This window comes from Panthera leo, chromosome A2, assembly GCF_018350215.1.
Source record: "Panthera leo isolate Ple1 chromosome A2, P.leo_Ple1_pat1.1, whole genome shotgun sequence".
NCBI lineage: Eukaryota > Metazoa > Chordata > Mammalia > Carnivora > Felidae > Panthera > Panthera leo.
Window position 1 is genome coordinate 93,923,555 of NC_056680.1, and position 25,769 is coordinate 93,949,323.

At 38.6% G+C, this 25,769-nt stretch overlaps 1 long non-coding RNA gene across 5 annotated transcripts in view; it reads left to right on the forward strand.

Moving 5' to 3' along the window:
- Positions 1-6,367: 6,367 nt before the first annotated feature.
- The window catches only part of LOC122207382, a 301,136-nt gene continuing 281,734 nt past the window's right edge, over positions 6,368-25,769 (forward strand). For all 5 annotated transcript variants that reach the window (XR_006196817.1, XR_006196807.1, XR_006196811.1 and 2 more), the window contains exons 1-3: positions 6,368-6,407; positions 13,832-13,944; positions 18,542-18,671. This is a non-coding gene — a long non-coding RNA (uncharacterized LOC122207382). The remainder of the gene's footprint in view (positions 6,408-13,831; positions 13,945-18,541; positions 18,672-25,769) is intronic.

The window sequence follows — 25,769 nt, forward strand, 5'->3', positions numbered from 1 at the left end:
TGTAAATGAGTGTGAAAGTTGCCTTTTGGTGTCAAAAGACCTGACAAGATGTTTTTTCCAAATGGGATTGGAATTATTAGTAAATTTGTTGAGCTAAGAGGCACTCTTTATCAGCTGTAAGTATTTTTAATTGGTTTCTAGGGAACACCTGTGTTAGGGTTATAAGCATCAAAGGTGATAAACAACTTAATTATCCTTCCAGAACCATTAGGAAAAAGTATCACTGTTGGTGAGCTTTCTTTGATGCCTTCTTTTGAAATGCCATCCTGCTACTATTGTGGGGCTATTTGTAGTTTATTTCCCAGAGCTTTGATTTTTCCCTTCATATATAGGAAAGGCAGTTAGAAGTAGATTAATGAAATTAATAAAGTTTGCACTGATCAGATATAGCTTAGGTTAGTTACTATTGGGCATAGTTTCTCCTTAGAGAAGCAGCAAGTAAGAGACAATCAGAAAACCTTGAAAGAATTTTGAGGGATGGATGCAGAAGTACATGAGGAGACAGCAAGGTCTGGGTTATGGTACCCATTTCCTTGTTGTGATGATTTCTGGGAAAAAGGAGTTGCCAACCTGGAAAGGCTGTTATAGGAAGGAAGGGAAGAGTTTTGTATTTTGTTTACTTCCAATCACTGTCTCTGGATTTTATTCACGAAGGCAAGTGGAGACATGAAGGCAGAGCATGGTAGCCTATGCATTTGTTAGTAGGTCAGACTCTCTGCTCAAAGTACCTATCTTTCCTAAGATTTACCTTAGGATCATGACAATTTTTTTTCACTTTTTAGACTCTATTCAAATACAGTGTCCCTGAGAATGGTTTTAAAAAATCACTACTATAACAGAGAATAATAACCTTTCTGTAGGGAACAAGGAACAGTCATAAGTGGGATTTGAGTATAGGCCAAAGATGGACTTTCCTGAATTCACTTTCACTCAGGACTAACACTGAGTTACTTAGCATTTTGGTCCTGTCTCTTATTTTTATTGTCACATGAAAAAAAAAAAAAAAGTTTCCAGCTCTCACTTTTAACTCCTTAAACTAAAGTTATGTGGTTAGTCTTACTTGTCTTTTACATGGCAGAAATGAATGAGAAACTATGTTTTGAACACCTCAAGAAGTAAGGTACTATAGACATTCAGGGGAATAGACTGTAACTCTTTGTAAAGACTTCACATTAGAGTTGGAAAGGGATCACAAGAAAGCTATCCCTGTCCTTTTACATATGAGGAAACTGAGGCCTCTTTGGAAAAAAGCTATGAGCACAGGCTCCTGGGGAACTACCCCATAGCCTTCTCACTTGATTCTGTTAAAGAGATCTCTCACTGTTGGGACTAGAATCATGGTAAATAACCGTCTCCACATGACATCTTTGGTATTGGAAAGAATTAAAGGGAAACACAGTGGCCATCATCCTTGCAGCCCTGCCGCAAATTGGCAATCTATCAAGTAGGCCAAACGTTAATTTCCCGAAACATTTTGAAGAATGGAATGTTAAATCACAATAAAAATGTCAGCTGGACGTTAAAAATCAGAGCTTTAACAGGCAAAAACCTCTTTGATCATGTCCACAGCAACTTCTTACTCAACATGTCTCTGGAGGCAAGGGAAACAAAAGCAAAAATGAACTACTGGGACCTCATCAAAATAAAAAGCTTCTGCACTGGGAAGGAAACAGTCAGCAAAACTAAAAGGCAACTGACAGAATGGGAGAAGATATTTGCAAACGACATATCAGATAAAGGGTTAGTCTCTAAAATCTATAAAGAACTTATCAAACTCAGCACCCAAAAAACAAATAACGCAGTGAAGAAATAGGCAAAAGACATGAATAGACACTTCTCCAAAGAAGACATGCAGATAGCTAACAGACACATGAAAAAATGCTCAACATCACTCATCATCAGGGAACTACAAATCAAAACCACCATGAGATACCACCTCTCACCTGTCAGAATAGCTAACATTAACAACTCAGGCAACAACAGATGTTGACAAGGATGCGGAGAAAGAGGATTTCTTTTGCACTGCTGATGGAATGCACACTGGTGCAGCCACTCTGGAAAACAGTATGAAGGTTCCTCAAAAAATTAAAAATAGAACTACCCTCCGACCCAGCAATTGCACTACTAGGTATTTATCCAGGGGATACAGGTGTGCTGTTTTGAAGGCACATATGCACCCCAATGTTTATAGAAGCACTAGCAACAATAGCCAAAGTATGGAAAGAGCCCAAATGTCCACTGATGGATGAATGGTTAAAGAAGATGTGGTATATATATACAATGGAGTATTACTCAGCAATCAAAAAGAATGAAATCTTGCCATTTGCAACTACATGAATGGAACTAGAGGGTATTATGCTAAGTGAAATTAGAGCAGACAAATATCATATGACTTGACTTATATGAGGACTGTAATATACAAAACAGATGAATATAAGAGAAGGGAAGCAAAAATAATATAAAAACAGGGAGGGGGATGAAACTATAGAAACTCCAATATAGAGAACAAACAGAGGGTTGCTGGAGGGGTTGTGGGGTGGTGTGCTAAATGGGTAAGGGGCATTAAGGAATCTACTCCTGTAATCATTGTTGCACTATATGCTAACTAACTTGGATGTAAATTAAAAAATTAACTAATTAATTTAAAAAATCAGAGCTTAAAAAAAGGATTTTTGAAGACCTTAAACTGAGAATGGAGTGACTGAGTTGTCCCTTGGTCTGACTTGATTCAAAAGATGTGGAACCTTCTCTTAATTCTGGAAGCCCTATAAACCTGAGGCTCTAGACTGTGAGCTTATAGTAGGGCTTGTCTCCCTTCACACTTCTCTGTACCACCATCCATTTCCCCTTCTCATTTTCCCTTGTGCAACTGGTCAGCTTTAAATTATTTCTGAATGTTGGTTAAATGTTTAATGTTTGTTGAAGAACAAAAGGTTCATATATATATATCTCCATTATATAATGCCAGCTTTAAAAAGAGTTTGCATGCCTCTGTGTTCCAATCTTATGATTTAACATTTGATATGGTGGCATATTTTGGCTCTAGAGAGGCATTTTAAAAATCCTGGTTATTTCAAACTAAATTGCCTTAGTCTGCAGACAAAGGGTCAAGTAGTAACTTTCATGCATTCTTCAGACCCCAACACCTCTACTTTGTTTTCTGCTTTCACCACAGTGCTATTTCTGATATCTTTTCTGGAGGAGGCAGATGAGAAAAGTCTTTCCTCTGGAATTCCAGTTTCACACCAGAGAAAGACAGACATCTTCTTGCTCTGGTTTCTGTTATTAGTGACAAGGAACCTGGGCAAAGACTAAGAGTTTTACAATGTTTAATTGGCAACCAGTCCATGGCCAGCCATATTTGATTCATCACCAACTTATGTCAGCTGGTGTTGATGGTAGTCATTGACAAAGTTGTGGGTATGGGAGTATGATTACCCATAACCTCTTTGGTATTGAGTAGGAACCCTGGTATAGAAAACATGATGATTTTTAGAGAACAAAACCCATGTTTGAGAATTCTGCTTTTCCACTTTATCTCTTAAGCTTTCACAAGTCCTTTTCATACCCTGATTACAGCTGAGAGATGTAATACAAGTTGTCTGGTAACTGTAGCACTGACAATGACTTTGCACCCTTAGAATATTTGCCCTGATTTATTTATGAAGTTGTTGTATAAAATAAACCTATCTAATATTACTAAAACTACTAGAATTAATCAAAAAATAGTGTCTTCTTCCCAGGCAGGTTTGGACTAGGGCTTCAAACTGAACCCCAATAGTTGGGGTGAAGCTGCAACCCAAGCAATTTCTGTCTATGGAAAATTTCAGTCTGTGAGGACCTTTCATCCCTATATCTTATTTCTTGGACACCCCCTTACCATTTTTGTTGCTGAATGGCTAATAACACCTTCATAGTAGCATCTGATTAGTGTTTGACCTTCATAAATAGCTCCTCTCACTAACATCACCCCAGCTCTGTTACAAAAACTCTGTATTTTGACAGATCATTTATCTTAGCAAACTTTAATATTATGTGTTCCTTTTCCTCAAGATCTTATAGATAACCAGTAAGGGATTTAATACACTGGAACATGATAAGGTTACATGGGCAATTTAATATAGCCCTTAAGAGTATATGCTTTAAAGTCAAACTGTAATACCAGAAACATTATATTGTAAATAATAGTTGTCTAATCAAGCATAACTATTATTATATTGTAACTGTCATCAATAGCAGCAGCAGCAACTTATAACTGGTATGATCTTCACCCTCCCCAGGTATTATAATTTTTCTACAGGCCTTGAATGGCTTTGCCCATTAAAGTAAGGAATATGAAATTTTCTCTATTGTCTAGCTAGCCAATGAGGATAGACATAATCTTGCTGAGATATTATTCAACCTTTTAATCCTTCTGCTATCTTGCACTGAAAGCACCCAGCCCTAATCAGTCACAGCTGCAGGCAGGGCTGGGGCAGCACACAGCAGACAAAGAACTGGCCAGGTTATTTGGGCTAGAGTGTGGTCACTTTGAGTTTCTCACTTCTCTCCTCTCAGGAGCCATATGGGCAGTGCAACCCTAAACTTCTCAGGTTCCGAAGCTGAAACTTGTAAGGTATCTTTGAGCTCATGTTGGATGAGCGGATAAGAAGACCAAGATTTTCCTTCCTCTAATTGAAGCCCAGCAGTCTTAATATTTCACACAATGGAGTTTAAGATAAATGAAGAATCCTAATTAATGCTTGGCAAAAAGCTGGGCAAATGCACACCCTCTTCCTAATCTTCAAGATGGCACAAGAATTGGCATCTCCTGAACTACTTACAACTGAAACTAAGCATAGTGGTGATAACATTCCTACTGGTTCAGACTGATTGTGGGGCCTTTCCTATTTCTGGTGTAGTAACTGGAGACTTGTCTGTCTCCAAGGATGCTAACTAACACTGAGCCATGAGCCAAATTCGAATGCTTTTCTGACTTTGGCTACTATGTTGTTGTGCTGAATCTAAAATAGAACATATTTCTCAAGTGAGTTAATGCCTACTTACTGCTTTGTTGTAATGTTTAATTATTGTAAATGAACCTTAATTGTTTAATTATTAGACCAAGGGTAGATAAGAACTTGCTGCAAGCAAAATAAAAGACCAAGCCTCTCTCTATATAAAAAGGCATATATGTTATATATACATATCTACCATACGTGTACCTACATACCTAGAAGTATTTTATATATGAGTGTTTGTGTATAAATCTATTTTTACTTATGTTTTAGATACACCACCTTATGCTGGGTTTGATTCAGTGGTCATAAATGTGGACTGCAAGAGAGATGCTGCCCAAAGAAAGAAATGGTTTGGTTGGCTCAAATGGTGAATTCCCTTTAATAACAGAGTTACTAAGGACTATTACTAAAGACTATTCTGCTGAACAATGTTGACCCTGTCCTCTTGTTGCTTTCCTCTTTGAGAAAATAATTCACACTGTGGTGAAAGCCTAGAGTGACTGCATTGTATACACTGCCAATTCAGGGTGGAGAGAGGGCGGCCCCATATGAATAAGGTTTCTTAGATGGAGTCTGGTACTTACCCCAAAGAAGAACTGATCCTTTGAGGAAATATGCAGGAAGGAATATTCACTTAAATTCTCTCTGATTTGTGATGAACAGTACCTGCCCGTCTTAAAGGAATATTGACCTCCTTTTTCATAAGAGGAAAAGATATGAGACCTGAAAAATTCAAACCAATTCTAGGAATGTGTTCTTTTCCCAACCAAATCTTTTCAGAGAAGCTGTTTCTTGTTATCCATTTCTCAAATGCACTCACAGAAGGCATTGGGAAGTGATTCGAGCTTACAGTGTCTAAGAGTAATAACTCCTGTTAATTGAGCACTTACCATGTGTCAGGTGCTGAGCTATGTGTTTTACCTATATTTATCTGTTTATGTCTTAACAATGATCCTATTAGGTGCACCCTATTTATGTATACATTTTATAGAGAAGAAAACTAAGGTATGGAAAGGGTAAGTAACAAATCCACTGTCACACAATCAGTAAGTGGCAGAAGCAGATTTCAACCCAGGCAGCCAGGCTCCAGGCCCCATCACTGTAACCCCATCACTATACCAATACACCTTGCATTGGTTTGGAAATGGTGCTGAAGGTTCCAAAAACTCAGAATAAATTAGGAAAAATCAGCTGGTTCCCACTGATTTTGAGGGTTCTCCATTACTGATGGGAAGTCTTGGAAAATATCTACAGAAAAAGTGAAAACAGCAATAGCATCAAAGGTTCTGATGAAAGCAGTGTCTCATTGTGACTCAACCCTTGGAAAAAAGTCAAGACTCCTGTTTTCCCCTGCTCAGCACTGACTACTGCAGTAGAGGCAGGAAGCACAGTGGAGTTTAACTCTTGGTAAGTGTATTTAACAGCTCCCACTCCTGGGGCTCATTAACCACAAAGGAGGCGACTGTACAGAAATGGTTACAAGTCACCCAGGGAAGAACTGGCTAATGACACCAGTCTCACATTCCCAAGCCCAGAGGTAAATTACACGTACCCTTCCAAGGACTCTTTTAGTGCTGCTACAAAACTAGTAGAGCTTTTAGAAAAAAGACAGTTGAATCTTTATATTTTCTTAGCTGCCTTGTACCATCGTATGTGTACTTGATATTTTAAAAAGAAGCTCGAGATGTCATGAAATCCTCAGAAGGGTTATATAATAATCCTTTTGTACAAAGTCCTTACTAATTGTCTTCCTAATGTCTAAGGTTACTCTACTCATTTGAAAATTACTTCATTTACCAAAGGGTATTTTATAAAATATGTGGCCTGCAGAGCTTGCCTTAGCCCTGAGGGGGAAAAGGAGGATGCTTCCTCATATGTTTAGGGAGGGTTTATTCTGTATTCTTTCAACAAAGTTTCATGGAGCAGCTGCTATGTCTGGGTAACTACCTAGAGGCTGAGAGAAATGCAGGGTTAGATGGCATTAACCCTGCAGGGCAGGTTAGATTCATTCAGAAGTAATGAACTAAATACAAATAGCAGAACAGGACTTGCTGTCATATAGACGTGGTTGATGTGTTGCTACCAGTTTGGACCATCCTCATTTGTTACCTCCACTCAAGTTTCTTCCACACTGAAAACTAGCAAACAAACTGAGGAAGATAAAATTGAAGATAGAACACCACAGATAATGTTTTAAAGTCCAACTTATTTTAGTACCCTAGCTTCAAGACTCATTTTAGTATACAAACAAGTCTTATGGGAGCATACTTTCAAAGCTGAAAGTCATGAGAAAGAATTTCTAGAGAGGAGAGAAAAGATGAATTGGCTCTATGGTTCACCAAAACAAATACTTTCTGGGTAAATAAATTAGATTATGGCTCCAGATCTGCCACTTACTTGCTCTGTTAACTCTGTAAAGCACAGCCTGTCTGAGCTTCAGTTTTCTTCTTATAGGACTAACAGTACCCGCCCTGATAGGGGAGTAAAAGGAGCCATAGGTTACTCCATAACCAGATTATTTTTGGAGGGAAAACTGAGTGAGCTCATAAGCCATTAACTTTTAATTACTTTCTGTCTAGCTATTTCCTTTTCCTTTTCCTTTTTTCCTTTTTCTTTTTCTTTTCTTTCTTTCTTTTTTTTTTTTTAGAGAGAGTATGTGTATGTGCTCACATGTGTGCAAATGGGGGTTGAGTGGGGTAGATGTAGAGAGAGAGAGAGAGAGAGAGAGAGAGAGAGAGAGAGAGAGAGAATCTTAAGCAGGCTCCTCGCCCAGCATGGAGCCTGATGCAGGGCTTGATCTCACAACCTGAGATCATGGCCTGAGCCAAAAACAAGAGTCAGATGCCTAACCAACTGAGCTGCCCAGGAACCCCAGCTATTTTCTTTATTTGTTTGTTTGAGATAATATGGAAACAGGGAGAGTGCTTCTGTAATGCTAAGTGACTTCTTACCCAAAGAATCTGGAAACACTCTTGTATCACACACCTGGCATGCACCACTTCCAGTTCTTTCTGTCTTTCCTGTCTGTAATTCTAGCCGATACTGTAGTGACTAGTTTTACATAATTTCAGGCTCAACCTGACAGTGATATGCTCTATACCCTTACTTTGCACTTCCTGCCAAAGGTTAATGCAGACACTTAGAATGCCACAGGACCCTGCTAGGCACCCAGGCAAATACAACCTAGAAATGCAAAGCGGGTAGCACCCCATGGGATAAAAATTTGACCAATAGGTAATAGGACCCCATGAATTGTTTTATTTCCCCCTTGGCTCCCAGAGAGATTGTCCTAAGAAGCTGTTATAGGGCTTCTCAGAGATGGTCTTGCAACACCAAGCAGTAAGTTGAACATAGCAATAGCTGGTTTGATCAGCATTCTTGTATTTTCCTCCATCCTTCTCTGCTTGATACTCCATATTCCTCCTTCTGGGTTATACTTCTCAACAAAGTTGTATGGTGTAAGACTTTTGTTCAAGCTCTACTTTCTGAGGAGCCAGGGCTAAGACTTACCCTAAAGCAAATGCCTCATAAAATGATAATTTTTCTCCTTAAGATATGCCCCCAGCATTCTTTACAACCTCTAAACTGTTGACCAAGGTAAAGTCTCAACCCAGCCCAAGCTCTACTCCTGGAGGGAATAGCTTACATACCAAAACAATTGCAGAAATTTGCTAATGTGACCTGCTAAGAATAGATACTACAGGTGTAGGAATGGAGTTTGAGGGTCTTCAACTCAAGGATAGAGGAGAATATATTGGTATGGGTTACCCATCCATGTTTTGGATTTGATATCCTACAAAAGAAGCCCAGGAAGCAGCTGTAATAGTCTGTTCAGATGTGTCTTGAAGCTTGGTGAAAAGAATGCTAATATCAACAATTGTGGTAGAAAGCCCATCACTCAATTTCCAGATCTAAATCCGTTCATGGAGCCATAGTTCAGTGATTAGTGGGAAGCCCAGAATCCCTTGAGGAAAGACTCTTCAATGTAACCATAAGTATATACAGGAAATATTTCTCTGATTTTTCCCCCAAATGACCTGTGGCCATTTGTTAGAGTAACTCTTGCACTGTTGAAGGGGAAACTCAGGCCCTTTAAAGTCTGTTAGATAAAGAATCAGGGCTGAAATGATACCAAGGGATCTGAAGTGCCACCAGGCATCTCCAGTAAGAGTGGGAGCTCATTGGAGCTACATCATCACAGTGGAGTTTTGGCCCACAGTTGTCTCACGGTGGGTGCAAAGTATTCACACACCCATCTTGAGGTTATTTCTTATATTCTGAGTGTATCATTGGGATAAATACATCAGCTGGTAGAACCCTCACACTAGTTCCCAACTCAGTGGTTGTAAGGTTTATTATGGTAGGAAGGGCCTAGTAGAAGCCTCTGAAACTGCTATCCTTGGCCAAGATTGTAGAACAGAAACAGCACTGCATTCCAGGAGGAATTGCAGAGCTTAATGTCACTATCAGACTTGAAGGATACAAATGTGATAGTCATCATCATATCCCTGGTTCAATTTACCTATCTGGCCCTGAATAATCCTGAGGGAATCATGAAGAATGATATAGAACCGTCATAAAGTTAACCAGGTGGTGGCCCTAGTCACATCTGTGCCAGATGTGGTTATCTTTCTTTCAAGTGGATTAAAAGGGCCTCTGGTACTAGGTATGAGACAGTGAAACTGGTGAATGTGTTATCCTCAATGCCCATAAGGAGGAAAGATCAAAGGCAGATTACATCCACACTGTAAGGACAGCAACTCCCTTGTGAAATTTGTACTTTCTGTCCCTACAAACTTAAGGTACTGGTTTCTACTATGGGGTGAAGAAGTGGGAGGGCCACTTCTACCAGGTACACAGAAAAAGTTCCACTGAACTTGAACTGTGAACTACCACAGTGTGGAATCTTCATGCCAGTAAGCCAGCAGCAAATAAGGGAGTTGTTGTATAGGCAATTGTAGACAGTCCTGATGACTATGTGGAGCTAGAGCTACTGCTCCAGAATATGACCACGAAGGAGTATATCCAGTATCAGGAAGACTACCTTAGTTGCAGTTCTCTTGATTTTGCATACTTATTCTCTGCTTCATTCCTCTTGCCACGCCCCACCCCCCCCACTCTTGCTCCTTGCAAGCCAGAAAAGTAGTAATACAGAAGCTTTTGCCTCAGGCTCCCCTTTCAGGAGACCCCTAGTCCAGGCTGCTGTCCCGCTGGTAGGTTTCAAATGTACTTATTTGCTGAGAGAGAATTTATATGCCAGGCACTTTACATAATTTCATTTTATTTAATCATCATGATGATCTTTAGAGGTCAAATAATTATTTCTATTTTCCAGTTAGGGAGATGGTTTAAGCATCTTGCCAAAGAACCTACAGCTTATGAGTAGCAAAGCCAGGTTTTGGCCCAAGAAGTGTCTGAGTCTAAAGTTCAAGTTCAGTGCCTAAATCAGTGATGATAAAAATGAGGATTCAGAAAGAAGACAATTCCTTCTGTCACTCCAGTAACCCCCTTTGCAATACTAGTGGTTTGTTTTCACTTTAAGGTTTAGTTTTTCCTTTTAATATGCAATGTATTATACTTGTGTACTTATATACAATTTATTATATTGTATACCTTAGTATACAATATACTTCTATACAGGCTAATATACTATGGTAATGTTAAAGACAGTGGTAGGGTTCCATCATTGTGAAACATGTGATGGAGGACATCAGAGTATTCTTTTTAACAAATCAAGATGTAAGAAGTGAATATAGAGGTAAAGTAAAAAGTCAGTTCATTAAAAGTTCTTCTCCTTCAGAAAATAATTTGTTTCTAAATAAATTCAGCACAATAAAAAACATAAGAAGAAAAATGTGAAACCTTATCATATAATTTTAAGTTTGATATGTCACCAAATAAAGCAAATGGCGGTAGAGTGGAGAGAAATATAATCCATAAAGGAAGTGAGAAAGGTTAAAGAAGTCAGCAGTAATTAGATGGTGGCTGAAGCTGAGTGGAAATTGATCTGTATTAGCTGAAGGCCATTCCTGTCTTTTAGAATGTTATACACCAGTCTATTTTGATATACAAAATGTCATTTCTGAGTCAAGGTCACTGATTCAAGACTGCAGTGGATTCCTGGTATGCACATTCTAATATCCCATACCTGCTGGCAGGTATTGAAATAGATAAGATACTTAATAAGATTGTGTGAGACTATAAGAGCTTCATTGGTTTGCTGGCTTTTTATACTTGTGGAAGCTGAAAGCACATTGACTTGATCCAATGCAAATGGAGGTGAAAGTGGTAGCCAAGCTTTTAGCTGGCATGGCCTCTGATGGTCATCTGTCCTCAGGGTTATATCTGTTCGATAGGAAGATAGATAACAGCAGGAGGCTGGGAAAACTTGCACTCTACTTAGATTCTGTTATGGTGTTACCACTGAATGTTAGGTTTTCTTATGTAATGTATCTAATAGGAAACAAAACTGCATGATGATTATAATTTTTATTATGAATGCTAGCACTATGAACCATCAGTCATTATTATGAAAGATGATGACAGTAACTACCTTTGTTCAGTGCCTACTATATTCTGGTTCTTTTTAATATAAATTGCTGTACTTAGAACTCTGGAAGGTAGATGCTGTTCTCACTTTCTACATGAGGAAACTGAGGCTTAAAGGGAATAAGTAACTTGCTTCAAATGAAGGCTGAGATAGGAAATCAACAAGGCTCTTTTCTGCTTTTTCCCTTATACAACATGGCTGCTGATTTATTTCTAGGAGTCTAACTAAGCAAGGGCAGACTTTAATAAAATCCTTCATATTCCAGACGGCGTGTTGCAGAGTAGGATTAAACCACATTTTTGGAGTGATGGGTAACTATGATTAAGGCCATGGTTGAATCAATAATAACAGCAACAAAAGTAGAGCTGATTCACTATATTGGGGCCATAATCTTTATCAAGCAATGTGAGAGATGCGTAGTCAACCATAGAAGGCCATTGAACACATGCTAAGTGAGTTCCTGGTGCTTGAGTTATATTAGAGGTTAGAGCTGTGAAAAATAAGAAAAAGTTAATACAAGAATAAATGGCATTTTTAGAAGGAGTTCTCATGTTTTAGTAGTAGTCATCAAATCAGAATGGCATTATGCTTGTGGTAATTCCTCTATTTTTTAGCAGTCTAATACATGTAGTAGTCTGGGGCAAGTATTTAAATCTGAATGAAATTCATAGATCTATATTTTGATTCTAAAGGTAATTCTTAGTTCAGAAGCTGATGGCTAATGACAGAAATTCTGTGGCCTGGGAAAAGACTTCCAGTATTTCGTTTGGGTACCTCAAACTAATGGAAGGAACATCAGTATCCTGAAGAAGCATAGTAGAGACTGGCCTGAAGGAGCATAATGTGAGATCCCCTGACTGAATCCTAAGCATTCAAAGGACATGGCATCATTCTGTCCATTCATTCAGAGATTAGACACAAAGCTGAATCAAGTCACAGTGTAAAAAGCAAGATTATGTCTGACCTCTTGGCACCTGTCAGTCTGGGATCAACCAGATGTTGACAGAAAGGATATAGATTTTGGTATCAAACCCTAATTTGGTTCCTTATTCCTTAATTGCTGCAGGTACTTTTAAACCACTTTGAATTTCTGTTTTCTCACCAGTAAACAGAAAGTGATAACATTCACCTCACAGAAAACCCTACTAGGATTACTGGCAATATTTTCAAAGTGCTAACAAACAAAATACCTCAATATATGGTAGCTAGTGCTAGATTTACTTATTTATTTATTTTGAGAGAGAGATCAGGGGAAGGGCAGAGAGCAAAGAGGGAGAGATCAGGGGAAGGGCAGAGAGCAAAGAGGGAGAGATCAGGGGAAGGGCAGAGAGAGAGAGGGAAAGAATCTTAAGCAGGCTTCATGCCCAGCATAGAGACCAATGCAGGGCTTGATCTCAGGGTGACATCATGACCTGAGCTGAGATCAAGAGTGGAATGAACCAACTGAGCCACACAGGCACACCAGATTTATTATTAATTGTGCTTATTTTATTTGTAAAGAGTGCACAAAGAAAGCTTAGACCATTTCAGCAAGGTATAATATACAGTAACTAAATGGGCTACTGATTTTATGGTTTCCTTTCTCATTAAATTCATATTACCCTGTTTGATTCAATAATTAAGACAAAGTCATGGCAATTATTTCTAGTAATCTTTTGGAAATGTAACAATGAAATCTTCTCAAGTGTTTTAAATATGCAACACATTAAGTTGGTTTCTAAATATGTTTAATCCTGTATTCAGCTCTCAATAATAATTTGTAACCTTTTGTCATCAAGATAAGAACTACCTTTTCTTAGAAGAAGAGAGACCTTTTTTTGTTTCGTTTTAAAGAACTACTTTAAGAACCACTGAGAGATAAAGGTATTTGTTGCTTTCACTGTGAAAACTTTATGTAACTCTCAGTATCACAGAGGGAGTAAATGAACCTCTTATGAAAGATTTAGATGCAATGAATGGAGGTTAATTTATGTCATGTGCATATTTAATGCTCTGAGATTGTAGAATAACACTAGCCAAATTAATGAAAGAAGGGCCAAAGGATGAAGAAGGCCCTTTCTTTTTATTCCCCACATGTCACCAAGTGAATATATTCTAATAGTCCCATGACCTGGAGTTTACCACAGACAGGGAAGACAGTATGTTTGGTTTGGGCTGCGTGTAATTTTAGAATACAGAATTTCTTGTGTTGCATAATTTTAGAGTTCAAGGCTTGGACTGTCCAGTCTTATAGATGCTTTAAACTCTTATTAACCAAGGCTTATTCCTTTATCACCCTCAGTGCTGGTGGCACACCATGGTCAACCACTGTTACCACTAATTGCTAGTATTGAGGGGACCTTACCTCACCCATGATCCTGGATCCTACCCCTGACCAGCTGAAGAATAATGGAGGTATGAAGGTTTGTAGTACACAGGCAATAAATCATATTAGCAATAACAGAAATGAACTGGCTTACCCTCCCCCCCCAAAAAAAAAAACTGCTCTGGAAAGGCACTTCTGCTGTACATCTCTTTGGAGAGCAGTGGTGATCCGAAGAAATGCTTCCTCTTGAAAGAACCCTTTTTATTCACAGTGGAATACTCTTGAATTTTGCAGATCGTCAAACACACACAAAAAGTTTTTTTTAATAGTTGAGGAAATAAGCCTAAAGAAAATGTGTACCTAATCCTATTAGCTGACTTAATATAGAATTATTAAAAGCCTTGATATACAGGATTTAACACAATCTTTCTAGCAGGGTGTGATGTAATCTGTTTTTGTTCCTCAGCTAGCAGATGGCTTACCTTTAAGTAATTTCCAATATGTTAAGAGATCAAAAGCCATCCTCTCGCCACCGAGGCAGTAATCGTTCTTCTCTGCTGGGGGTTGCTTGGTACTGTGGTAGGGATATGCAAAGGCTCCTGGCATTTCCAAAGATAGAAGGGCGACATTTCTTCAGACTTTGAAGTTAATAATCCTTCAGAACTTAAAAAACTGAGGGATTTTTCAAAACCCTTTTAATGTTCTATATGCCATGTGCAAAAGTAAATATCTGTAAGAAATCACTGAGGGCTGGCGTGAAGCTTGGAGGAGCACTCTACAATCTCCCAAGTCATGGACTGGCACGATCTCTCGCTGCTGAGGGTGTGAATAAGTTGTGCTTCCATCAAGTACTACTGTTCGGAGGATGTGATTTGTGTGTTGAATGTTTTAAGAATGATGCTAAAAATAAACTCAGTGAAATTCATTGCCTGTGCCTGCCATCGATGAGCCCAAGCAGTGGCATTATGACAGGTCTGTCTATTCCTGCCATCGAGGAGTGACTGTTTGTAAGGCTGTGAGGCTTTCAACTGCTTCCTTATGCGTTTGTTTTGTTGTTGGAATGATCTATTGGTAAAGAGAGAGGGTAAATTTGCACTCAGGATTTGCATTCAGGATCAAACATTTTCTGTTTGATCTTTACTACTAGAGAGAAAAGTGTTTTGTATCTTGACAGTTAAATATGCTTCTAATGGACCCAGAGCCTACAGTCTTTATTTGTAAAATTTAATTCATATTTTCATGATGTGCTCAGTGATAGAACCCTGCTGAATTTTGAGTGCAGACAAACCTGTGTCTCAAGGTTTGTTACCACCTTTGCTTAAGGCACTTGCTTTTTTTACAGAGAGGTTTCATTTTATTCTCTGGACCAGTTATTTTTCATGCTACTTAAAATGAATAAAAGTCTCAGTAAGAAAATATATTCCAGCCATACAGGAGCCCTAAGATTGTATCTTCCTCTTGGAGATACAATGGATTGTTTTAACTTAAATGTCAGGTCAGGTTCCTCTACTATCACCCCCTCTTTTGGTTTAGTCATTTGATGACTGGAAGTTGGCAGGCAGTTAGTTGATGGATAAATAGCACTTAACAGTCTTCAAAAGTGATAGAGGGGGAAAATTTGAAATAGAATTCAGAGGTATGTGCAAGAAGCTTGCAGGCACCAAGATCCATTTGGAAAGGAGGTAAGGGCAAATGGCGTGGAACAAGAAAAATTATGAAATGGGGACTTGAAATGCCCTAATACCATTTTACCACAACACAGAAAATCACGCATGAATACAGACTACCTATTTTCCCCAAACAGATTCACCACACTGTTTGGAGCTGTAAGTAATATCTGCTTTCTGTTCTTATGGGCAATAATATTCCTTTAGTTCTCAAAAGTTTCTACCCCTAACTATTTTACAAGATATTCCCCTTCTGAGAATTTTCTATTATTATAAGTACCCAGGAATAACTGATCCAAAGAATAAAATGAAACCTCTTCATAATCAAAGGCAAGAGCTGGTAAGAGTTAGGTGAATGATTTATCATGACTCTCACACAAATCTCCCGGCTGTTCATTGAGCTCATTCCTTCTTTCCAGAATTATTTCAATACCACTGCTCCCCATATTCTCTGGAATCTCTGATCTTGAAAACTATTGCCGTATCTCTGTTTTCTTCAGGATTAAAGGAGCCACAAGGCTAGCTCTTTTTTTGGCCCCACAGGGTGTAAAAAATATTTTCTCTCAAGTTTAACTATACTTTATTTAAGGCCACTTGCTTCCTCGTGGGTCTTTCCTAGGTTCACTACACTCGTTGTGAATGCAGGTACAGGATGTGTCACTCAAATACAAGGCTGAGAGAATGGTAGGCCACCAGTTTATCCTTTCTTCAGTCATGTATCTAAAGATAGTCTGACTTTGAATGGAATGTGTAAAACCTAATCATTAATTCCTGAGGAGTTTGGGAAAGAGTGAAATTTTGAAAGTCCGTGTTTCTGTCAGCTTGGATAATAATTGCCCATCTTCTGAGATGAGAGAGGTAAAGTAGTCAACCCTCATTGGACTAGGTAAATGAGATTGAGAGAGGAGTGGAAGGGTAGTCATGTAAAGTGAAAACTTAAGCATAGAAACAAAACTAGAGTTATAGCTTAGTCATTCAGTATTGTCGTAAGTGTTGTTAAGGAGCAACATGATCTACAACTGGCTCACTCCCAAAAATTGCTTAATACTTAAGGAATAGTTGTTTGCTTCTTCTCCCCGCCCCCCCCCCCCCCCCCCCCCACACACACACCTAAAAGAGAGGACTCAAGGCTTGAGATTTCTGGGCTTGCTGTTAGGAGGAAGAAATGAGTAAGAGACTGAGTGGGAGGACATTGTCTTTTCTGCTTCGATTCCTTGCAAACAGAGCTGATCTCCTAACCCCTTCTGTTTGTCTTCAAGGAAGTTACAGTTATCAATAATTAGCCAGTGACTAATTATTCAGCTCCCCTTCCCCATAGGTCTGTGCCCCCACATCCCTGCTGGACCTGAACCATAGTTAATCCATGAATCTATAAGTCAACTGTGGATAACGTCAAATTGATTCTATGTTTGTCGGATAATTAGGTATCTAGTTTTGAAACATGGGATAATTTTAGATCATGCACCAATGTGACACTCAGCTCACAAGAAAATTGTGATAACTCTCATAGAGTTCTGATTCCTTGAAAGGAAAATAGTGCATAAACTACAAGGCTAGCTCTTTTTTTTTTTTTTGGCCCCACAGGGCATAAAAATATTTTCTCTCAAGCTGAGGTATAGAAACATATGCTCTCCAAGTGATATTAGCTTGTGGAAAGTTGATAATTACCAACCTCCTTCTCCATCTTCCTGTTTCACAGGCCAGGGAATGGGTTAATTTTCTACACTCTGGACTCAGACTCTGGATTCCTATTCTTGTTCTTTTGTTTAAAATACTGGGAAAAAACCTACCTGGAGTGCATGCAGAATCACAGTGCCAAGAAGGACCTTTGGAGGTCAATAAATTCATCTCTCTGCCTTTCTGTAGGACTATGCCCCATGCCACCCAGTTGAGAACTCCTGGGATTTTGAGGCAGTGTAGGATGCATGTGGAATATCTTCTGACTCCAGCACACAGTCAAAAACTCAGCCCAGCAGTGAATGCACAGCACTTTCTGTCTTCCTACTGTGCCCTGAGTAAAGACTTTTCACTTCATACATCATTCACAACTTGCTACAGGGATTTCACAAAGCCAGTACATACCCTTTACACAAAGAAAAGAAGAAAAAGAACAGGTCTAGGGAAAAAGGAAAAAACAAAGATGTGTCTGCCAACTGTAGCATTATCAACATGGAAATTAACAAGGCACAGTGTAGTTCGGGATATTAATTAAACAAATGGAGCTTCTTACTCTATTCACACATTTCACATTTCAATAACAGAGTCAAACATAGTTAGGCAGTTTCATTTTCTTACTGGGCTCTGGTGCCCTGAGGAGCAAGGCAAAAGAAGATGGAAATTGGAAGCTCCTCTTCCCCTAGGGAGATGCTGAGTTAGTCCCATCTGACTCAAAAAATCCCAGGGTCCTAGAGGAGAGTGCCACATAAAGGTACTAGAGATACTGTCAGTGCTGGGTGTGCCCCCAGCTGTGCCCCCAGCTGCCCCCAGTGACTGAAGGAAAAGGCCCCAGGAGAGGAAGGGGCATCTTCATTTGAGTCTTGGAATGTCCCAAGCCAGGATTTCTCACAAAGAGGTGAAAAGACAACTTATTTATTGCTAATACTTGAGGGATTTTTCTTTTTCCACAAGATGATGGCTATAAGCATGATTATTTTCTGACTGACACTTCTAAATACTAATTAGAACCCCCATTCTAATATTGTATTATATTTTATATTACATACTGGTTGGGCGTCATAGTAACTTGATGGGCAGATTTGCATGGAAGAAATCGAGATTTAGTCAGAAAAATTAATCATAGAGCTATTAGTTTCCAAGTAGTGAATTAATTTAGGAAAACTACTAGATAGGTAATTTTCATTGTCTTTTCCTCTTGAGAAATACAGTATGTTGATTTTTGAAGCTTAATTTAAAAAAATCTGGAGCTATAAGCCTGGCTTTATTATTACTGAGTCATCTTAGGCACTAATAGCTCATTCTCTTCTCTTGACTTACATTCACCCATGTCCCTTTCCCTAAGGCTTCATGAAGAAATGAAGGACAAGTTGTTTTCTACATCCTGGTCCTAGATCTAAAAGCCCACGAAGTCCAAGTCCACTGACCTGTAGACTGAGCCTAGGCTCACCATTCAAGTTACTAAAAACCAGGTGGTGAGTATATAGTGTTCCAGGATGTGTCTGCCCTGCCCCACTGTCCTTAGCTTGCCAGGCCCGGTAGCCCTTCCCACACCACCTGCCACAGACATGCAAAGAACTTGGGTAACCATACATGACCTCCACTTACTCACCAAGCTCTGCCTTTTTCTTGACTCTCTGGTTTCTTGATCCCCATCTTTTCTTGATCTTTTTCCTGGTCTCCCACATCCTCTCCTGACTCTGGGTGTGGGGTATCTATTCTGATTCCTCTTTCTGCATTATTAGAAACTAATCCATAGACTGCCCCCAGCAACTCTGAGTTTGACCCATTTCCCTGACTTTGGAATTCTCACAGTTCTGAACAGAGCTCCTTCCATCAGACTAGCCCTGGGGGTTGTGTTGGCTCTTATCCCATTTGTAATTGGGAATTGGGGTCTTCTGGCTAAGACCAAGCAGTTAGGGGAGTAGAGTGGAAACTTCTCAGAGAACTCTGATTTTAAATTCCCTTCCTCAGACAAGAGATCAGTCCTATAACAGCAAACTGAAGACTAGAAGATCTTTGGGGGAGAACCAAATTCACTGTGTCATTCAGTCACATTAATTCAATAAACATTTGTTGTTTCAACTGCATGCCATGCATTGTACTAGATTTAAGATGCTGGGAGGTTCTCAGTGTTTTGTACTGCTCAAGAGAATATGGCAAAATACCTATCCCATATGGGCTTAGAATGGGCTTAGAATAAAATCACTGCAGGGGCACCTGGGTTACTCCGTCTGTTGAGTGTCCTACTTCGGCTCAGGTCATGATCTTATGACTCATGAGTTCGAGCCCTGTATTGGGCTCGATTGCTGACAGCTCACAGCCTGAAGCCTGCTTCAGATTCTGTGTCTCCCTCTCTCTCTCTGCCCCTCCCCTCCTCACTCTCTCTTTCTCTTTCTCTCAAAATAAATAAACATTTAAAAATTATTTTAAAAAAAGAAAATCACTGCAGAATGTTGCGATTTTATTTGGCAACCAACAATCAAAGTGTCTGATTGTTGCCATGACCCAGATGCCAACAATGTGTTACTCAGAAGGTCACAACGACAGATTGCTTATAAAAAAACGTTACGTGTAAACCTTGGCTAGAAAGAAGGATGTCAGGACAATGTCTCCCATTATCTCTCCCTGTGATTACTTCTAATGATTATTCTGAGATCTGTCTGCTTCATGAGACCTGGCTATATGAGCCCAACAGGGCGATTTATCTCTTCATCATCATTTAGCTTCTGGATTCTAATATTCACTATATGTTTGATTGGCTTATCTGTCTCTTGACTGAAACCTAGTCAAGAGGAAATCCATGATCATAAGATGATGGAACAGATATTTAAATCTCTTAGTACAAGTGGCTGGCTTTGTTTTCCTTTATTTTATAGCAAAGCAAAGCAAAGCATAGTTGCAGTTGGGTAGTATGGTTTATAATAGGACCCTATATTTGGGCTCCTGGCGCTCAGTTTCCCGAGGAAGAAACAGAAGCGTCACTTGACAAGGAGAGAGTAATAGAATGTGCTCACATAAAAATGAGTTTTGAGTGTCTGTCTGGTAGCTTGAAAAGGTGACAAATAGTGTAAGGCTTATAAATGAATGGGATGCCAATGATTTCACTGCAGAAACACTACAGTGGTTTATTTTCAGTGGTACTGCAGGTAGAGACCAACTTAATGAAAGTTCTTCATAAAGGCAACATAGATTGAATAGTTTGGAAACTGAAGAGACAAATCCTTTAGATAAAAAGATTTATAGGGTTTTTATGGGCAGCCTCATTCAGTCACCTATTATTACCTCAGAGGTCTTTAATAACTCTCTGGTACCTTTAATGAAAAGCTTTCCTTAACAAAGATACTACTTTAAAAAAGACAACTTTTAAATACTAACTTGAAAGATACAGAGAAGATATTGAAAATCAATTGAAGAACCATAAGCCCGTTGCCTTACTGTGATTGTGAGAGATTTGGAAGAATTCTTGCCCAAATTGTGCTAGATTTGTAAAGACTTCCATAATAGCATTTGTATTCAGACCAGCTTTTGTTCAAAGCACTGAGACATCCTTATGGGAGGCATGCAAGAGAAGGACATGATTAAGACAGTAGTTTTTTTGTTTTGTTTTGTTTTTTGTTTTTATAACTTTGGCAACAGAGTGGTTCCCTAGGAGTCTCTAACTACATTTTCCCCCACATATATCACTAAGGGAAATGTTGGTGTCTTGGAAGGTGAGCAGAGGGCTGCCTGGGATAGGAGAGGAGGAAAATACCAGTGAAACCCAGCTGTTCTCCATTAGTGCTCCCATCAGTGTTCCCAAACTAGACTAACAGGAGCCAGTGTTTGTAATGTGGATCATGTTCTATCATTGGTGTCTCTTTTATAGGGTCACTAATCCCATTCATGAGCTAATCACCTCCCAAAAGTCTCACATCCACATATCATCACATTGGGGAATTAGGTTTCAGCATATGAATTTAGAGAAGATACAAATATTCAGTCTATAGCAATATATTTTTCTTCAGTGAATGCCCTCCCAAAAATTTGATGCAATAAAAATAAGCAACAGCACAAATAATATGTAATAGAAGAAAAGATCATGCTTATAATATTATAAAAAGTTTGAACACCAAAGAACATTCCTATAAAAAATTTTCAAGACATGTCTGAAAATAAGATTTTTTTGAATAAATGAAGATGTATACAATGTTCATAGACAAAAAGAACTCCCTGCAATTCAGTAGCTTACAGTCATGCTTACAGAAACTTGGCTGCAAGTGTGAACCAGCCATCTGTGGTCCATTCTATCATGGGAGAACGGTGCCAGCTCTAGGACTCAGTAGGTCAGAGTCAGACTGTAGAAGAATCTCACATTTAGCAGAGAGTTGGAGACAGAACTGTAAAATATGGATACTACCTGGCATTCTACTTGATAAGACATAAAGGGAAAGTAAAATTCTCTGATCAGTGTCTGTATCTTAATGTTATATAATTTCTACCCCATTATGTTTTCAAAAAGAATCAAACTGCAGTATTGTCTAGAAGGAGAAAATGGCTCTAACTTTAGTAGAATCTAGACAAATGACATGCCTTACTAGATAATGAGACACAAAAGAACACTTATAGTATCAATCTATTTATATAAAATTCATAAACAGACATCATTACACTCTAGAGTTTTGGGATATATAGTTCAGTGGCAAAAGTATTAAGAGAAGTGGTGATAACTAGAAAAGTCAGGAAATGGTAGCCTTTGAGGGAAGGAAGGAGATTGGGATTGGGAAGGAATCCCAGGGGAGCTTCTGGGATATTGGTAATAGTTTCTTTCTTTCTTTCTTTTTTTTTTTTTTTTTTTTTTGAGTATAGTTGACACACATGTTACATTAGTTTCAGGTATAGAACATAGTGATTAGACAAACTTATGCGTTTTGCTGTTTTCATCACAAGTGTAGATAGTAGCTACCATACAACACTATTACAATACCATTGATTATTATCCTTATGCTGTTCCCTTTATTCCCATGATCTATTATTCAATAACTGGAAGCATGTATCTCCCCTTCACCCATTTTGCCAATCCTCCACCTCCTCCCCTCTGGTAACCGTCAATTTGTTTTCTCTAGGGATATTGGTAATGGTTTCTTGATCTGGTTTATAGTCATATAGGTGACACTTATTAAACACATATTTAAATTTTATCACTTTTCTACATGTGAGATATTTAACAATTCTGTAGATAGTTAAAAAATAAGTTAGATATTTTGTATACCTTTTCTTGGTAGGTCAAGGACATGTGTCTTTGGACCATGAATTTCCTTTCCCTATGGGTGGGCTTCCTCTGAGGCCCAGAACTCCTCATAATTCAGGCTCACTGCATATAACACTTCATGTTAGGAAATAAATACCTCTTGGTCCTGAGATACTTTGCAGTTCACATGAAACTGAGCTAGCTCAACATCCTCGATTTTAGAAATTTGGATTTATTTCTCCTCAGGGGATATATCATGAGTCTCTAATTGACTTTTATCTTTTACTCTACTTTTAAAATGAATCAAGTCTGTTTTGAAGTATATTTTTGATCTAGTGAAATACAGAGTACTATTGATTAGATATTCTGAGTGTCATCTGTTTGTTATCATTTAGTAATGTGATAGGCCTTTATGTCCACTTTGGGGGCTTTTTAAAAAAAATTTCTTATTTACCAACATTGCAAAATCAGTCAAATGTGAGCTAAAGCAAAGGCAACTTGAATGACCCCAAACTGAGATTTGAGCTGCCAAAATAAGCAGTAAAAAATTTTACTAGCTCTAGTGAGTTTCAGAAAGATAACAGTTATAAACTTTATTTCAAGTAAGTTTCTGAAAGATCTGGAAACATGATTATCAGAATGCAGATTGTACAGAACTTTATGTCCCCTGATTATTCACAGATGCAAATTATCATGCAATTGGAAGCATACTAAGATACTGCAAAGATATTCTGATATCAGTAATATGCTTTCTTTGTTACTTTACACTCAGTCTGTTCATTGTTTCCAAAGAAAGAGCCTAACAGTTTATATTCTTCCAGATGGGAAATGATCAGGTAAGAATTCTTCAAATATATCCCACCTGTTAACCATACTTCCTTCTAGAGAATGGAATTTTTGTAGGTAGACAGGCAAAAAGCAGTCACTTTTTAATTTTATTTTATTTTTCACTTAAAAAAATTTTTTTAATTTACATCCAAATTAGTTAGAATATAGCGCAACAACGATTACAGGAGTAGATTCCTTAGTTCCCGTTACCCATTTAGCCCATCCCCCCTCCCACAACCCCTCCAGTAACCCTCTGTTCTCCATATTTAAGAGTCTCTTATGTTTTGTCCCCCTTCCTGTTTTTATATTATTTTTTATTCCATTCCCTTATGTTCATCTGTTCTGTGTCTTAAAGTCCTTATATGAGTGAAGTCATATATTTGTCTTTCTCTGACTGGCTAATTTCGCTTAGCATAATATTCTCCAGTTCCATCCACGTAGTTGCAAATGGCAAGATTTCATTCTTTTTGATTGCCGAGTAATACTCCATTGTATGTATATGTATGTATGTATGTATATATATACACACCACATCTTCTTTAACCATTCATCCATCAGTGGACATTTGGGCTCTTTCCATACTTTGGCTATTGTTGATAGTGCTGCTATAAACATGGGGGTGCATGTGTCCCTTCGAAACAGCATCCCTGTATCCCTTGGATAAATACCTAGTAGTGCAATTGCTGGGTCATAGGGTAGTTCTGCTTTTAATTTTCTGAGAAACCTCCATACTGTTTTCCAGAGTAGCTACACCAGTTTGCATTCCCACCAGCAGTACAAAAGAGATCCTCTTTCTCTGCTTCCTTGTCAACATCTGTTGTTGCCTGGGTTGTTAATGTTAGCCTTTCTGACAGGTGAGGGGTGGTATCTCATTGTGGTTTTGATTTGTATTTCCCTGATGAGGAGTGACATTAAGCATTTTTTCATGTGTCGGTTGGCCATCTGGATGTCTTCTTGGAGAAGTGTCTATTCATGTCTTTTGCCCATTTCTTCACTGGGTTATTTGTTTTTTGGGTGTTGAGTTTGATAAGTTCTTTATAGATTTTGGGTACAACCCTTTATCTGATATGTTGTTTGCAAATATCTTCTCCCATTCTGTCAGTTGTCTTTTAGTTTTGCTGACTGTTTCCTTCCCAGTGCAGAAGCTTTTTATTTTGATGAGGTCCCAGTAGTTCATTTTTGCTTTTGTTTCCCTTGCCTCCAGAGACGTGTTGAGTAAGAAGTTGCTGTGGCCATGATCAAAGAGGTTTTTGCCTGCTTTCTCCTCAAGGATTTTGATGGCTTCCTGTCTTACATTTAGGTCTTTCATCCATTTGAGTGTATTTTTGTGTATGGTGTAAGAAAGTGGTCCAGGTTCATTCTTCTGCATGTTACTGTCCAGTTTTTCCCAGCATGACTTGCTGAAGACACTGTCTTTATTCCATTGGATATTCTTTCCTGCTTTGTCAAAGATTAGTTGGCCATATGTTTGTGGGTCTATTTCTGGGTTCTCTATTCTGTTCCATTGATCTGAGTGTCTGTTCTTGGGCCAGTACCATACTGTCTTGATGATTACAGCTTTGAAGTATAGCTTGAAGTCTGGGATTGTGATGCCTCCTGGTTTGGTTTTCCTTTTCAAGATTGCTTTGGCTATTTGGGGTCTTTTCTGGTTCCATACAAATTTTAGGATTATTTGTTCTAGCTCTGTGAAGAATGCTGGTGTTATTTTGATATGGATTGCATTGAATATGTAGATTGCTTTGGGTAGTATCGACATTTTAACAATATTTGTTCTTCCTATCCAGGAGCATGGCATCTTTTTCCATTTTTTGTGTGCCTTCTTCAATTTCTTTCATAAGCTTTCTATAGTTTTCAGTGTATAGATTTTTCACCTCTTTGGTTAGATTTATTCCTAGGTGTCTTATGGGTTTTTGTGCAACTGTAAATGGGATCAATTCCTTGATTTCTCTTTCTGTCGCTTCATTGTTGGTGTATGGGAATGCAACTCATTTCTGTGCATTGATTTTATATCCTGCAACTTTGCTGAATTCATGAATCAATTCTAGCAGTTTTTTGGTAGAATCTTTTGGGTTTTCCATATAGAGTATCATATGATCTGGGAAGAGTGAAAATTTGACCTCCTCCTGGCTGATTTGGATGCCTTTTATTTCTTTGTGTTTTCTGATTGCAGAGGCTAAGACTTCCAATGCTATGTTAAATAACAGTGGCGAGAGTGGACATCCCTGTCTTGTTCCTGACCTTAGGGGGAAGGCTCTCAATTTTCCCCATTGAGGATGATATTAGCATTGGGTCATTCATACATGGCTTTTATGATCTGGAGGTATGATTCTCCTATCCCTACTTTCTTGAGGGTTTTTATCGAGAAAGGATGCTGTATTTTGTCAAATTCTTTCTCTGCATCTATTGAGAGGATCATATGGTTCTTGTCCTTTCTTTTATTGATGTGATGAATCACGTTAATTGTTTTGTGGATATTGAACCAGCCCTGCATCCCAGGTATAAATCCCACTTGGTC